Source organism: Brassica napus, chromosome C7, assembly GCF_020379485.1.
Source record: "Brassica napus cultivar Da-Ae chromosome C7, Da-Ae, whole genome shotgun sequence".
NCBI classification, from domain to species: Eukaryota; Viridiplantae; Streptophyta; class Magnoliopsida; order Brassicales; family Brassicaceae; genus Brassica; species Brassica napus.
In genome coordinates this window covers 51,528,810-51,544,789 of record NC_063450.1, presented here as the reverse complement: position 1 = coordinate 51,544,789, position 15,980 = coordinate 51,528,810, and the positions used below count along the sequence as shown (strand labels likewise).

The 15,980-nt window shown below is 36.7% G+C and overlaps 1 long non-coding RNA gene and 1 other non-coding gene across 5 annotated transcripts; both read left to right on the top strand.

Moving 5' to 3' along the window:
* Window positions 1-2,934: 2,934 nt before the first annotated feature.
* Window positions 2,935-4,610, top strand: LOC125590139. 4 transcript variants are annotated; one of them, XR_007326347.1, is made up of 6 exons: window positions 2,935-3,147; window positions 3,248-3,372; window positions 3,457-3,878; window positions 4,049-4,141; window positions 4,233-4,346; window positions 4,433-4,610. It is a non-coding gene; the product is annotated as an uncharacterized LOC125590139 (long non-coding RNA). The 4 variants fall into 4 exon arrangements; XR_007326345.1 differs by having other exon boundaries at window positions 2,939-3,147; window positions 3,444-3,866; XR_007326346.1 differs by having other exon boundaries at window positions 2,940-3,147; window positions 3,272-3,372; window positions 3,444-3,878.
* Window positions 4,611-11,412: 6,802 nt separating this feature from the next.
* LOC125590753 lies at window positions 11,413-11,519 on the top strand. The gene has a single exon (XR_007326757.1). It is a non-coding gene; the product is annotated as a small nucleolar RNA R71 (small nucleolar RNA).
* Window positions 11,520-15,980: the final 4,461 nt, after the last annotated feature.

The following is a 15,980-nucleotide window of genomic DNA, read 5'->3' as shown; positions in this document are numbered from 1 at the left end:
GAGTTCGGATTTAGATTCGGGAATGGATAGAATGTCCAACCCTAATTTTAAATTTGTCACATCTTGTGCAAGGCATCAAAGTATTCTTTAAAAAAAACTGGATTATCTTGCCGTTGAGATTTTCAAGTTCTGGCTAATGAGATGATCCACCAGCAGATTGTTGTGATGTGATCCGATCACATTAAAGACATCTTCGTCCGGTATCATCTTATCATCCCTGACATGAACTTGTTCTAATTTAGTGGATTTGATAAAAACACGAACGAGCCTCATATATACAACCATTTGATCCATCTTTATCTACTTAGCAAAAAAATTATAACTAGACTAGTTGCATGAAAGCAAAGTAATGTAAGATAAGATAATATAACGCAAGACATGACTAAAGAAAATTAAATAATTAAAACTTCAATGATTAAAGAAAATCAAAGTAAAAGGATTTAAAACTTCCCTGAATAAAAGAAAATGATATAAACTTCACTAGATAAACATTAAGCAACTCAATAATTTTTTTTAAAAAAAGAAGTTAAAATGGTGCTTAAGGTAAAAGAGGCAAAATAATACTAAAAATAGTACTAAAAATAGTGAATTGGGTTAATTCAAAAACAAACAGGATCGGACACTGATTAGTTTTTCTTATCTTCCTTTTCTCCTTATTAAGCCTCTTCACTGACCTCCAAGAATACCTGCATGACTTAATTATAGTGTATAATGTAATGGGGTTGGAGATGCCCTGATACATTAACAAAAGAACGTAATAATTATATGAACAATGATTACCAACTCCATCTAACTTTTAAAAATTAAAATATGTATATTAAAATTATCCCCAACGAAGCATTTAAATTGTACAATTCCGGCTTAACGGAGAAACAGTGAGAAATCTATGTTACATACGCTAAAACTAATGACAGTACAAATCTAAGTAAACAGAGTAGAGGCTGAGGGAAAGAAAACTGTGGTAGCATAAGACTACCCAGTCCGGTGGACACAGGTGTCAACTCTGATCATCGACAACCTCACATATCTATTGTGTCGAAACCCAGATCAGGAAACGTCACCAGAAACCTTGCAAACATCCACAGAGGTGTTCTGCGGCCCCAATCCCCAGCTTTGAGATAAGATACGGCTCCAAACCTTAGATGCTATACACTGTTCACGTCCTTTGCCCCTGCACAAGTCAAAGATCTGATGTATCTTTCCTTCTTCGAGCGTGGATGAGAATGATCTGGAACAGCGAGAAGCACATTGCTGGAAACCACCATCCCAATATAGATCTTCTGTCACCGAGTTCTCCACCTTCGAAGACATAACCAGCCCCGATGACTAACTTAGAGCATGCATCTCCTATATAAAAAATAGAGTAAAAATGGTTTAACCATACTCCATTTTTAACTATATACTTCTTTTTGGAGGAAAAAATAGAGTTGGGTTTGGAGATGTCTTTAGCAGGATTCGACGGCCTCACCCATGGGCTGACCACACTGAGGAAATGAGGGTCAACTAACACCGGTTTAATTTAAAATTTTAATTTGCAAGCCTTATTCAATATATTCGTAAACAGCTCAAATGATTTCGGGTTTCAGACTATGACATTCCTAACCTAGCTTCAAAACCTCTTCCTACACCTGTTTTACTTTTTTTGAAAACGTTCATGCTATAATCTGAGCTTTTTGATACAGTTTGGACTTACAGTATGTATTGAAATAACGTGATCATTTTGAACTGTATCTTCTGTAACTTCTGTTATCCCTTTTATATTAAAAGAATAACATTTTTTAAAACTAACCTTATGCTTATGTATTATTAACCAAAATGCAATTTCCTATGTGGCATCACCATATTCAGTCTCACACTCTCTAATTTAAAATCCTCTCTTTACTAGATTTATTACATTCTTTGCCATTATTTATTAATTATAGCTTAGCATAATGTTTTAATAGTATATCTTGGTAACGTACAATCTCAATGTAGACGAAGGAAGTAACCGGTTATTTGGTAATGTCTTTTATATCATTTTAAAACCGGTTGACATATATTATATTACATATGACTATTATACTCGAATGTTGTTTAAATGTATACTCGAGATCACACTATATCAAATGAGATTATAACTTGAAATCGGTTTAATGTATTTTTCTTAATGAAGATTATATTTTATAATTTGAAATCGGTTTAATGTATCTTTACATGTGATCTTAATGAAGATGATATCAAAACCGAGTGTTGCTTTTGTTGTGTTACTTTTCGATTTTATGTTAATGTGTTTTATATCATTTTAAAACCGGTTACCATATATTATATTACATAAAAAAATACTAAGGAATCTCATTTTCATGTATCGAATATATCACACTATATATTCTATCACATATGAAAATAATCAATGATAATTCAATGTATACTCGAGATCTTTGGCAATGTCGATAACCATCTATCAATGCAATAAATTAGGAAATATGGCAATTATGGTATTGATTGCCATAATATAATTTTCAAAGATCATAAAGGCATTGTCAACCACACAATACTTGCGTGACAATGCATGATTGCCGTATGAATATTTCAAATTAGGAAATATGAAGCTAAATATAACACTAATTCCGGTTATATATGTACTCATTAATATTGGCCGAATTTAATAATGGAAATTCATCGTCGAAACCGAATCATATAATCATATTTTTGATCTTCACTGACTAATTTTGAATTTAATTTAGTTGACTAAAATCTCAGTTTGTTTCCTATACTATTCCAATAAATTCGCATAGCAACGATCAAGGAAAGTTTTCAAAATTCAGTATCTTTATATATAAAAGACTGTTTGCTTCTCTCACAGGCCTCCACGTAATCGTCCACGTAGGAAAGTCGCGCGTACTGGAGTCGCCACGTGTCCCCCTCCTGAAAAACTCACTGTTTTCGTACGATTTTTTTTTTGTTTTTGTCAAATTTGGGCATCGGTCCGTTCGTCGCTTCCTGCGAATAACATCATAAAGCGTCACCCCGCTAAACCTAATTATCGCCTTCGTTCATACGAATCTGATCTCGGCGGCGAGAATGACGATCCATCGTTCTCCTTCTCCCTGTAACAGAACTTGACTTTAATGGCATCAATGCGTCCGTCGAGATCTCCGTTATAAATAGGTTAGTATTCACCCTTCTGGAGATCTTGCTCTTTTCATCTCTCTGCTGCTTATCCTTTATTCTTGATCTTTTACTCATCTCTCTAAATGGCCATCTCTAGGTTTTTTTTTTTTCTGATTTGAAGACCAGGAAGTGTTCAAACGTTAAGCGGGATGGATATTGCGGCTTCATCTAATCTCTTTGCAATCTAATCGCGTCTTCACACAGCTTCTTCCCCGTTTATCTGTAACATCCTCATCCTCAACATTATTAATACTATCCTCTTTCTTTTCGTGACAATAGTGTTTCTTTTTTAGCCGCACCAAACAGGAATTGAGTTTTTATCCTCGCCAAATCATGCCCAGACAATCAGAGCTTCGGTTCGAACGATTCCAATTCTTCACTGGAGACAAACCAACGAAACCCATGTGCAAAGTCTGGGTCTTTTTATATTTATCAATATTAAATTCACTATTTTGTGAAAGTCAAATATCTTTTTCTTGGCTTCCATTGATGCTAAGAACATTAGTGTATGTATTTAAATGTTACTGGTCACTGTAAGTTTGGGAGCTGAGCTAGCTGTAGTTTAAAATCTACACTTGTGTATGCACGTGCTTGAATGATGACATGTGTGTGCTTATCTCCAGCTTTAATTACCAATGCCTACACTTTGGTCTCTGTACAAAACGCAGATGCTTTAGACAAGAAACCATGAGTTTGCCGTAACTGCCAGGGCATTGGTACTGTTCTTTGTGAGTTACATTTTCTTAGCCTACTAAACTCTTATATATATATATATATGATTACTCTGCGTAAGCTGACATCTTTCTATGTTCAAAGTCGTAACTATTCTCTGTTTCTGTTTGATATGCTTAAGCTTCAAGAGCTTAACATTGATGCCCTTACGTGTTTATATGATTAGGTGATATGTGCGGGGATACAAGAAAATGGAAAGCTCCCAACCGAAAACGAGCCAAAGATAGGTTTGAGTTTACAGAATGTCCGAACTGTTAAGGTTTGTCTCTCCCTCTTTCCCAACATTTATTTGTAATGTAGTTTGGTTTCGGTAACCCATGTTTTATTTGGTGGCTCCTGTTTGCAAACAGGTGGAGGGTTTTCCCAGTCTGTTTAGGTACATGTTTACCAAACAACAAAGGACTCCTTAGAAGGTGGTGCTCGTACAATGTACAATGGTTGTCTTCTTCCCAATTCTTGAGCAGGTATATAGTACATGTCCTCATTTTATCTCCACATAAAGATAATTGGTCTGTTTTGACTGGGAAAAATGTGTTACTTTTTCTCTCAGCACAATGGCAATAGTTATGATTATAGAAGAGGAAGAAAAGTAATACATTGTCGACGCATGTGAAGCTATAGGAGAATGGGATGCTAGAACATGTTTTTGTAATGCTGCTAGAAATGTGTTGTTAATTCTTTACAAACCTAAGAGTTTTCTTCTTCCTTAGACAGTCTTGACGACTCAATTTCACATTCCCTACATCGATGACAACGATACAAACTTCAGTCCTCAGACATGAACCAGTCCCTGAGAAGAACCTCTTCCCTATGCATTTGAAAGAAAAAAATGTAACACCTCATCAGCCTTATATGTTGGATTGAGATATGACCGAAATTGATAGTAATCCGATATACCTATTTAAACTAAAATAACTTGACGCCTGATCCTTATAAGGGAAGGAAAAGACAAAAAAAAAATAAATAAGGACAAGAGAAAAGAAGGGAATGAGGAGGAGAAAAAAACTAGACGACTGAAGGAGAGGAAGATGATGATAATGGCAGCGTTGATTTCTTTAGAAAGAGGAAGTTATAAATAATAATTTTTAGTCAAAAAAAGTTATAAAAAATTATGTATTGTCTTGACCAGAAAATAGGTACATAGGCACACGTCTACACACAAAGATGGTTTAAAAGTTAACTAATTCATTAAATAACTAATCGGTTAATCAAATAAGTTCATTACAATTTTCTAAAACACAAAGAATGTTTCTGTTCAAAAGTTAATTCATTCATTAACAAAACTAATTGGTTAAGTAAATCAGGTTAGGTAAATTTTGGTGTTATATAATTAAAAAAAATTAAAGAATTTTTACCTCAACATTCAAATTTTTTTATAATGATGAATCACATTATTTTATTATTTATTTCATATTTTAAATTTAAATTTGCCTACTAACAATTTCCAGTTTATTATTTTAAATAAATAAACTAAAACAACATTTTCATCAAAAATCCTAACAATTAATAAATCTAATTTATTTTTATAATATTTCAAATGAGAATTTATTTTTTAAGTAAATATAAATTCATTAACATTGTTAACTTCGTTTTCGTATATAATATTTACATATAAGATACTGTATAACGCAAAGAAATGATTTTGTATAATAAAATTAATGTAAGGATTATATATTATAAGTTAGTCAGTTATATATATAAGTGTTTTTTTTTGGTCAAGTTAGTCAGTTATATTTTTTTCAAAACTTCTAATTAATTATATTGATAGCATGATTATTTTAGTTATAAGATAGCTCTGACATCTTTCCAGAACTGTTGGATTTTTTTACTTTCGAACCCATAAGAACTATAAGTACTACATTCAGTTTAGCGTAGTTTTTTTTAAATTGGTTTTATATTTTTACACTTTTACACCGGATGTTACATTTCAAAGAATAAATTCTCCTTGCCTATGTGTGTTGTCCTTATGCTTCAAATTAATAGCTATAACTTAATCTCCTTTAAAACAGAAATGAACAATTCTCTTAAAAACAAAAGACATACCAAACGGTAATGCACACTTTAGTTCCAACCCAATATATTTCAAATAAGTTTGTAGGTGTTCAGTATGCACCTTATACTCTGACATGCAAATCAAATATACACATCCACACATTTAAGAGCCCAAATTAGAGAAACCCACAATTAACCAACAAATTATAGATTAATAATTATAAATAAATACAATAAGAAAGTCCACATACACCTCAAACATAATCTCTACAAACCCTAATATTATTTGAGACCATAAACGTCAAAATACACTGTTTTTGCAAAACAAACATAAAATACAAACAACGAAAGTATATAATTATATAGTTACATAGATCACATGTAAACCAAATTCCGCGCGTAGCGCGGACCGACCCTAGTTTTGAATATAAAGGGGATGTGAATATTTTGCCTTGGACATAATTTTAATTGATTTTACGGAAATAATTATGACAAATAGCTATAATTGCCATTGGCCCGCGTCTTGCATATATAAATACAAGGCCGTATGATTACGGGGGGGGGGAGAGTTATTGGAACATAAATTTCTGTGGAATTTGATGATTTTAATAGTTGAGAGGATTTTACAAGTTAACTAGATTTAACAAATTTTATCAAATACTTTTACATAGATTTTCATTACTTGTGTATATAATTCTATTGATTGTTATTAACTTTTAAAATAAGAAATTAATGGTGGTAGATGATATTAGGAGTTTTCAAGGCTCATAAGACAAATGTTATAGTATAGTGATTGTCGAACCAGTTCTGAGGGATATCAAAGCACTGTGAATACAAGTACTCACTTAATCTAAGTGCAACCAATGATTTAGATGGGTTTTAAGCTATGACTAAAACTAGAAAGCAATAACAGAATGATACTTTCTTGACTAAGGGAAAAGAGAACTCATGGGCATAGGGATTAGACCTTGGGTGATCACGTTTCGAACTAGGGATGACAAATGATCAATCAAACTATCTACCTTAAGCCTATACACAATTCTAAGCAAGCTCTATGTCTAGATGAATGCTCATTTGCTAACATATCTCAAACATCAAATGTCTTTGGTTGAATAATATGAAAGCAATCATTACTAACAAGTCTATTAGCTATCTTAGCACCTTTAACAACAAATGTCTTTGGCAAAGTATACTAAAAGTCTAGGAGAGTTGTCTCAGGCATTTCATCAAACACCTTTCGGGTGGGAAATGCCTATTGATCAACTTTTGAGTGGCCAACTCAGAAGATGCATTAGAAATACTCTACTAGCAAGGAACAAGAATGATCTACACTAAAACATCCTAGAACTAACCTAATCACCCTTAATCTCCCTAACCCATGAATTCAAAAGGTGATTACTCACTAATCTCCATGATTCCTCTTAAACCCATATTGGATTTCAGATTAATCATGTAGAGAAATAGATAAGAAATCAACAAGAACACAAGAACATAACAATCAAAATCCAAGAGATGAACTTCTCAAGAGAGTTTTTGTGGTTTTTCTTAAGAACCAAAGATAATCAGCCTCTGGTGGCTACCCAAGATGTTTAAAACGTAGGTTTTTGAAAAGTAAAAACGTGCATAATGAAATGACCAAAAGGCCCTTAAGAAATCATAAATTCGCCAAACAAATAGACGCGGAGCGACCTCGGCACGTCGCTGCGAGAGGTCGCTCCCGGGTCGTTTCCTCGCGAGCGACCTGGCTGTGTCGCTCCGAAGACGTCGCTCCCGGCTTGCTCAGAAACCATAGACGCGAGCGACCTTAGGGTGTCGCTCTAGGAGGTCGCTCCCGGCTTGTTCGTCGCTCTCAAATCGACACAACCCGAGCGACCTCTGGGTGTCGCTGCGGTGAGGTCGCTCTAGGAGCTGGAGCGACTTCGCCTTGTCGCTCTAGGAGGTCGCTCCGAAGCGTAGATGGCGAGCGAGTTCATGGCGTCGCTCCGGTAGGTCGCTCCCATGCATTGCTCGTCCAATGATCACTCTAATCACCTCTAATCACCTCCCTTGAGCTCCAAATGTACCCAAATGTCTCCAGGAACTCCATGTGGTACTCCAATACCTAATGGAGACATATGTATGCAAAATGCAACCTAGACATGGCTTAATCCTAATCTATATGATGAAAATGCACATGAATAAATGGATAAAACAATGTGAATATGCAAGATATCAACTCCCCCAAACTTATTCTTTTACTTGTCCTCAAGTGAACTTTCTAGAACTCATAGGGAGAGAGGTTTGAAGGTGGGAGCTCATAGCCAAAAGAAACACACAAAGCACTCAAATCAACATTTAAATTCAGCATTAGTACACCCTCTCTTATTATACTCTAGCTTCTCTAGGCCTATCTGAACTCTTTCCATCCCTACACTCATCATCATGCATTCACACATGCAAATCAGCCAACTCTCAAGTTCATTAAGCATAGCATCAAGTGAATTTTTGCAAATGGTCAATTGGTCCAAGTCATTTGGTTGGGTAAGGGAAGGCTTTTATTCAAGTGAGTCAAGAGGTTCAAAATATATGATTTTAAAGGTGGTTCACTCTCAAAACAAGTAGCCTTGACATTGCACATAATATATCTAAGAAAGGGATCAACTCATGCATACAATGCTCAATCTCCATTGTTCTACCCTATTCCCAAACATACAATTACACAATCATTCTCAAATGTCAAACCCAACTCACATCTCTCACCAAAAGATCCTAAGAACATTAACTCCTTCTCTTTGAAATCTACAAGGGATTTTTCACAACCTCAAAACATTACTTAGCTTCTAACAACTTTGCTAGCCCCTTTTTCTTTCTTTTTCTTTTCTTTTCATATTTTATTTCTTTTTTTTTTTTTTTTAGATGGGGGCCAAGACTTTTCATAACTTGAGCTAGAGGTTTTTCTATTTATCCCAATAAGACAATTCACTTAAACACAAAGAGTCATTTCTTTTCCTTTTTCATTGCTCCCAAATCATAATCACAACTCTCACCCCCCACCTATAGCTAGACAATAGAGTGCCCAATCTAGCAAGAATGAAGATCAAGCATTGTCGTTCCCGATACTCTCAACATTATGCACATGTAAGACTTTCCGAAGAAGGCCTCACTCATCAAACAATGAAAGCTTAAAAGGAGGAAAAGGTTTTGGGAGTGGTCTACCACTAGAGTTTGTCAGAATAAGATTGGCATAAAGGATGTGACAACTCAGGTGTGTATAGCCATGACTCAGTACACAAGGGACCATGAGCAAGAAGCATTAAGTTCGTTTAGTTCAAATAAGGTTGTAGTTGGCTTCAAAGACTGAGTTTCAGCAATCAACAAGTTTCAGGAAGAGTCTTCAAGGCTCGAAGCATACAAGTGTTTTTGAGAGGTGCATAAGCTATTCAGGTGCAAAGTAATGTTCTTTACAAGGCATTTCAAATCATTGCTCCCAATGCAAGTAAATGCAACCTATATGCTCTAGACTCTCCTAGAAATGCCAATGATGCAAACTAAATGAATTTTTTTTTATGCAAATATATATGTATAATGCAATGCATGAGACTCAAAATCATCAAAGCAAACGTGATCAAATACTTGGTACCTCCCCCAAACTTAAATGACACAGTCTCTGTGTTGTCAAGGAGAGAGAGATACCCAAAAAGAGAAAACTAATTTGCAAAAACGAAATGGTATATACAAAGGAAAGTAGTGGGTTACCTTCTATGGGAATGAGTAGAGGGAGATGCTCCCTCCTCGTCGTCCTCAGGTGGTAACTCTTCAAGGTGCTCATCAGCAAGAGTGCCCATCTCTTCAATGTAGAAGGCTTGCCCGAACACAGTTGGTTTCTTCATTTTCTCCTTGATGTCAAAGTGGAGAACATGCCCTTTACCAAATGGAGATCAATCGTGCCCTCTTTCACCTTAACAATTGCTCCTGCTGTAGCTAAGAATGGCCTTCCAAGAATCAATGGGTCGTGAGCCTCCTCACCCATCTCAAGCACCACAAAATCTGTAGGTATCTCATACCTTCCAATCTTCACAGGTAGGTCCTCTAAGATGCCCACAGGGTACTTCACTGAACGATCAGCTAACACCAGAGAGAGTCTACACTTCTTGTACTGAGTGAATCCAAGCTTTTTGCAACAGACAAAGGCATCACGCTGACACTAGCTCCCAAATCGCAGAGACATTTCTCAAATACCATAGGTCCAAGAGCACAAGGTAGTGTGAAGCATCCTGGATCCTCTAACTTCTCTGGAACATCAAGCCTTTGGATGATGGCACTGCACTCATGGGTAAGAATCATCATGCTTTCCATTTCCTTCTTCTTTGCAGCTACAACATCTTTCAGGAACTTGTTGTATTGAGGAATCAACATGAAAGCATCGATGATGGGCATTGCAACCTGAGCTTCACTCATTTGCTTGTCAAACAAAGCCTTGTACTTCTCTAGCAGCTGCCTCTTGAATCTACCAGGGAATGGTAGTTTGGGTTCATAGGGAGGAGGAACAAAAGAATTCTCACTTGCTGGAGCAAGAACTTCACCATCTTTCACTGTTTTCTTCTCTTCCCCAACCTTTCCTTTACCTTTGGCTTCCACAATCTTCTCCAAGATTTCATCATTGATTTTCTCATCAACAATCACCACTTCATCATCTAAGTTGATGGCCACCTCCTCACCTACTTTCTCAGCATCCTGGTGAGGGTTGTAGGAGGTAACTGCTTACCACTCCTAAGGGTGATAGCTTTGGCCTCCTTGGGGTTTTGGTCAGATTTTCCAGGTAGAGATCCTTGCTGGCGAGTCTGGTGAGTGTTCATGGAAGCAAACTGATTCTCTAAATTCTTGACTGTAGAAGCAAGATGTGAGAACTTGTTGTTGAGCTCATTGTAGCTCCCATCAATCTTGGAATGAAGGTTCTTCAACTCATAACCAACATGCTTCTCACTTCTAGTCTGAGACTCCAAGATTTGTTTCAGCAGGGTGTCAGTGCTGCTCTCTTGAGGAGCAGAGGAACCAGATGAGGGGTTTTGATGAGGTTGATAGCTGCCTTGCTGGTTGTTTCGAGGCGGATAACCACTCTGTTGGTTGTTGGGGTAGGATTTCTGTTGGTAGTTGTTGTACTGAAAGTTGGGCTCTTTTTTGTACCAGCTACCATTGTTGTTGATGAAACACAGCTCTTCCTGACCTTCCAAACCCTCAACCTCATGGACAACAGGTGGTGTCTCTTGACTTGGGTTACCAACAAAGTGCAGCTGCTCTTGTGTGGCTTTATCAGCAAGGAGGATGTCTATCTTATCCTGTAGAGCTTTCAACTCCTTCCTCGTCTGCTTATCATCTGTTCGACTGTTTCTGTCGTGGTCTCCACTGTAGACTGCATCACTCTTTACCATGTTGTCAACCAGCTCCTCTGCATCTTCCTCAGTTCTCCCCAAGAAGAACCCATTGCTAGCTGTATCCAGTCTGGCCCTGTACTTAGGAAGAGCACCACGGTAGAATGTGCTCAGCAAGCTCTCCTTAGAGAAACCATGGTGTGGGCATTGAGCTTGGTAGCCCTTGAATCTCTCCCAGGCTTCACTGAAGCCTTCCAAGTTCTTCTGTTGGAAACTGGAGATCTCATTTCTCAGCTTAGCAGTTCTTGAGGATGAGAAGAATTTCTCCAAGAATGCTCTCTTGCACTCATCCCAAGTAGTGATAGAGTCGCTGGGTAGAGACTTCTCCCACTGGCGTGCCTTATCCCCCAAAGAGAAAGGGAATAACTTCAGCTTTAAGGCATCCTCTGACACACCATTGGTTTTTGACAACCCACAGTAGCTGTCGAACTTGTCCAAGTGATCGAATGGGTCCTCTAAAGCCAAGCCATGATATTTGTTGTTCTCGATCACGTTGAGGAGTCCTGACTTGACCTCAAAGTTGTTGGCTGCCACAGCCGGTGCTCGGATTCCTAGTCTATGACCAAGAATGTTGGGCCGGTCATAGGTACCAATGGGTCGAGCTGCCCGCGGTTGGTGTTCTGCCCCTTGCGGTGGATCTGCCATATCAATATCCAATCGCTGCAAGTGGGCTTGTTGTTCTTCTTCTCTTCTAGCTCGAACACACACCCTCTCTAAAGCTCTGATGTCTGCTACTATTGGAACTAGGTTTGTTGGACCCCTGCTCCTCAAGTTCATACACCTGAAAGTTAAAGGTAGGTGAAGAAGAAGAATCAGTAACAAAAGAAAATAAAAATGACTTAGTCTCAAGTAAATGACTAAATCTCAATGTTCAAATCTACTCAGAATTTGGCAACGGCGCCAATTTGATATTAGGAGTTTTCAAGGCTCCTAAGACAAATGTTGTAGTATAGTGATTGTCGAACCAGTTCTGAGGGATATCAAAGCACTGAGAATACAAGTACTCACTTAATCTAAGTGCAACCAATGATTTAGATGGGTTTTAAGCTATGACTAAAACTAGAAAGCAATAACATAATGATACTTTCTTGACTAAGGGAAAAGAGAACTCATGGGCATAGGGATTAGACCTTGGGTGATCACGTTTCGAACTAAGGATGACAAATGATCAATCAAACTATCTACCTTAAGCCTAGACACAATTCTAAGCAAGCTCTATGTCTAGATGAATGCTCATTTGCTAACATATCTCAAACATCAAATGTCTTTGGTTGAATAATATGAAAGCAATCATTACTAACAAGTCTATTAGCTATCTTAGCACCTTTAACAACAAATGTCTTTGGCAAAGTATACTAAAAGCCTAGGAGAGTTGTTTCAGGCATTTCATCAAACACCTTTCGGGTGGGAAATGCCTATTGATCAACTTTTGAGTGGCCAACTCAGAAGATGCATTAGAAATACTCTACTAGCAAGGAACAAGAATGATCTACACTAAAACATCCTAGAACTAACCTAATCACCCTTAATCTCCCTAACCCATGAATTCAAAAGGTGATTACTCACTAATCTCCATGATTCCTCTTAAACCCATATTGGATTTCAGATTAATCATGTAGAGAAATAGATAAGAAATCAACAAGAACACAAGAACATAACAATCAAAATCCAAGAGATGAACTTCTCAAGAGAGTTTTTGTGGTTTTTCTTAAGAACCAAAGATAATCAGCCTCTGGTGGCTACCCAAGATGTTTAAAACGTAGGTTTTTGAAAAGTAAAAACGTGCATAATGAAATGACCAAAAGGCCCTTAAGAAATCATAAATTCGCCAAACAAATAGACGCGGAGCGACCTCGGCACGTCGCTGCGAGAGGTCGCTCTCGGGTCGTTTCCTCGCGAGCGACCTGGCTGTGTCGCTCCGAAGACGTCACTCCCGGCTTGCTCAGAAACCATAGACGCGAGCGACCTTAGGGTGTCGCTCTAGGAGGTCGCTCCCGGCTTGTTCGTCGCTCTCAAATCGACACAACCCGAGCGACCTCTGGGTGTCGCTGCGGTGAGGTCGCTCTAGGAGCTGGAGCGACTTCGCCTTGTCGCTCTAAGAGGTCGCTCCGAAGCGTAGATGGCGAGCGAGTTCATGGCGTCGCTCCGGTAGGTCGCTCCCATGCATTGCTCGTCCAATGATCACTCTAATCACCTCTAATCACCTCCCTTGAGCTCCAAATGTACCCAAATGTCTCCAGGAACTCCATGTGGTACTCCAATACCTAATGGAGACATACGTATGCAAAATGCAACCTAGACATGGCTTAATCCTAATCTATATGATGAAAATGCACATGAATAAATGGATAAAACAATGTGAATATGCAAGATATCAACTCCCCCAAACTTATTCTTTTACTTGTCCTCAAGTGAACTTTCTAGAACTCATAGGGAGAGAGGTTTGAAGGTGGGAGCTCATAGCCAAAAGAAACACACAAAGCACTCAAATCAACATTTAAATTCAGCATTAGTACACCCTCTCTTATTATACTCTAGCTTCTCTAGGCCTTTCTGAACTCTTTCCATCCCTACACTCATCATCATGCATTCACACATGCAAATCAGCCAACTCTCAAGTTCATTAAGCATAGCATCAAGTGAATTTTTGCAAATGGTCAATTGGTCCAAGTCATTTGGTTGGGTAAGGGAAGGCTTTTATTCAAGTGAGTCAAGAGGTTCAAAATATATGATTTTAAAGGTGGTTCACTCTCAAAACAAGTAGCCTTGACATTGCACATAATATATCTAAGAAAGGGATCAACTCATGCATACAATGCTCAATCTCCATTGTTCTACCCTATTCCCAAACATACAATTACACAATCATTCCCAAATGTCAAACCCAACTCACATCTCTCACCAAAAGATCCTAAGAACATTAACTCCTTCTCTTTGAAATCTACAAGGGATTTTTCACAACCTCAAAACATACTTAGCTTCTAACAGCTTTGCTAGCCCCCTTTTCTTTCTTTTTCTTTTCTTTTCATATTTTATTTTTTTTTTTTTTTTTTTTTTTTTTTAGATGGGGGCCAAGACTTTTCATAACTTGAGCTAGAGGTTTTTCTACTTATCCCAATAAGACAATTCACTTAAACACAAAGAGTCATTTCTTTTCCTTTTTCATTGCTCCCAAATCATAATCACAACTCTCACCCCCACCTATAGATAGACAATAGAGTGCCCAATCTAGCAAGAATGAAGATCAAGCATTGTCGTTCCCGATACTCTCAACATTATGCACATGTAAGACTTTCCGAAGAAGGCCTCACTCATCAAACCCAATCAGTTACTATAATATATATCATGTCATCCATATAGCTACAATATCACAAACTACACGTTTCAAAACTAGCAAAAATATATTAAGCATGAATTTAATTTCTGACTTGAAACCAAAAATTCTTTGTGGAGGATTATGGTGAATGTCATAAAACTTTGGAAGCAGTATTAGGCTGCTACTGGAGAAACCATTGAATGGTTTTCGTAGACGAAAAAATTAGGTTTTCTTATGATGTATATTCTTTAAATCGTAAGCAAATTATGTGTTTATTATCTGATGCTTTCATTTGTTATTATATTGTATGGAGACAAAATCCATACATCGGTTAGAAAGGACTGGTTTCACAGTTTGATCTTTTAATGAGACAACAATGTTCTAAGATTCTGTTTAATTTTTCCTTGACACCCTCTTGCGATAACATATAAAGTTATCTGAATCATATGTTGTTTCCAAGATTGAACTGATCAATGATTGTAACTACATTTGTCTAGCCAACTTCCGTTGGATCATTCTTGGTCTTTCTCATCCAAAGTTCTATGTTGGTATGTTCATAATATTTGACTATGTGTATATAAACTCATTTTTTCTATGTGTATATAAACTCATCCAAAGTTCTATGTTGGTATGTTCATGATCATTCTTGGAGTTATATTTTATTTCAGTATGCAATTGTTGCCTTTTATTGATAACAACTATTTATTTTAAGTTTACTATTATCTTTTTATCATCAATTATCAACTTTATCCTCCATGTAAACTGTTAATAAATTTCAAGCAATATATATTAACCATAAACGATAAGGTCGGAATCTAACATGTGATTGTTAATAGATTATTTGGTTGACAAGGTAATCTATTGTATTTATTGTATATACAATAGATTAATAGGAGCTGATATTATATGTATATTTTGCTAATATTTTTCATATTTCATAATAAGGCCGACTTAACAGGGTTACTAACATTGATGGGATTTCCAAAATTGTCTTCGACCCCATTGGTGTTCCAGAAATTGATGCTTTAAGATTGAGGTAATACATGCATTCACATATTTTGTTAAATAATATTTTTAAATTCTCTAGATGATCTCTTTGCTATTGCTCATAATAGGATTGCAAACGAAGACTTCTGAAAGCATTATTGACAGCAGTTATTTTGTCTCTATTTTTAATTTTCTTTTGTTTTTTATACATTGTTCCTTTTATATTTTATTAGACTATTGCTTATGTTTCATTTAATATTATATTTATAATTTATCCGCATGCAAACAAATATACAATTTAATTTTAGTGGCCATCGCATATAAATTTATATTGACATACTAAAATTTCTAGCTATAATCCGTACTTTGTTACATATATTTTTCTTACTATGCTT